This window comes from Carassius gibelio, chromosome B13, assembly GCF_023724105.1.
Source record: "Carassius gibelio isolate Cgi1373 ecotype wild population from Czech Republic chromosome B13, carGib1.2-hapl.c, whole genome shotgun sequence".
In the NCBI taxonomy this organism is placed as follows: Eukaryota; Metazoa; Chordata; class Actinopteri; order Cypriniformes; family Cyprinidae; genus Carassius; species Carassius gibelio.
Genome location: NC_068408.1, coordinates 28539404 through 28540885, shown reverse-complemented (window position 1 = coordinate 28540885; position 1482 = coordinate 28539404). Strand labels below are relative to the sequence as shown.

At 36.0% G+C, this 1482-nt stretch overlaps 1 protein-coding gene across 2 annotated transcripts in view; it reads right to left on the bottom strand.

The window, feature by feature from the left end:
• Nucleotides 1–1482, bottom strand: part of LOC127970069 (exportin-5) — a 173632-nt gene that overhangs the window by 31428 nt on the left and 140722 nt on the right. The window lies entirely within an intron of this gene.

The window sequence follows — 1482 nt, the reverse complement described above, 5'->3', positions numbered from 1 at the left end:
CGCCACCCTGGTGGCATCGGGAAAACTGTGCCCAGCGGGCATAAGCATTTACAGTAACCCTCTGACAATCAAGTTTTAAGGGATGTGGCAGTTAAAGGGTTAATCCGACCAATCTAGACTTTGAAATCACATACACAGAACAATATATATAACTTTAGTAACACTTTATTTTAAAATGTATAAAAAATGTATAAGGTGTGCATTGTAGCTGACACCTATATGAACACATTACAATTGTTTTGTGACTACAAGTCTTTCTTCTCAAATGCTATTGAGTGGTCGCGAACGCGGATGGGAGAATGGCGCATATTTGTTTTGTTTTTTTTGAGCAACTGGTGCCCCCTCTGGGAGTTGGTGCTCTACGAAGACTGCATACTCTGCATATAGGGAGCGGCGGTACTATCTGGAAGATATATTCCTCAAACCATCGTACAAGTGAAGGTGATGCTAGTCCTTCAAGAATCGCTCAAAACCTTTTCAAGTGTACAGTTTCCTTTTATTGCATCTTGAAATAAATATTTCTGAATTCTGAATCAAACTGGGTTGTGTTTATTGATTTATTTTATAAGACAACTGAAACTTTAATCTCCTTTGTAATATATGTGCTTTTAAACCAAGAACAATGTAATTAGAGATGTATTCCTGCTTAATAATGACTATTATTAAGGGAAAAGGCTTTATAATCATGAACTATTTACTAATGCTTAGCTAATGAGTGCAGTTATTATAAAGTGTTACCAATGCATTTACTAATGTTAACAAATTAGACATTATTATACAGTGTTACCAAACCCTTTAATAATTTATTAGTGTTTTGTAATGATTTTAATGACCTATAAGCATTTGTGAAATAGTTTTGCTTGCATTGCAGCTTAATCTGTCAGTTGAAGAGTTTTACTGTTACATCCATGAGATTAATAAATGTCATGTCATGTCACAGGTTGTCATAGGTCAGTATCAAATGAGTTTGAAATTATAATTTGCAGCACAAATAAGGCTTCTTAGGATGTTTTTAAATCCCAAAAACTGTCAGAAAAGGATAAGGCCTAAGAGATTTCTTAACCTGTAATGAAAGGAAAAAAACACCACCATTAGCAACAACAAAAACAATAACAATTTAAAATATAGATTTTTTTTCCTGATTATTAAAGGAATGATTAGGTCTCTCTCTCTCTCTCTCTCTCTCTCTGCCAGACAGCCCCTCCCTACAATCCACACACACTGTCAGTCACCAAAGATTCACAGTCACCAACCCCCTCACACTCACACTCCCCCTCCCTCTCCCCCTCCCTTTCCTCACACAGACGGAGTGGCCAGAGTGAGATCATGTCAGTTGAGAAGTCTGACAGTTTTTTCTTTTCTTTTATCCATACAGTGTTGTAAAGTCATGAAACTATGCATATTTCCTCATAATGATTTGATCTCTGTATGAAAACATGCCTTGAAGTGTTTGGAAGCTGCAATTTAGACATACAATACAAT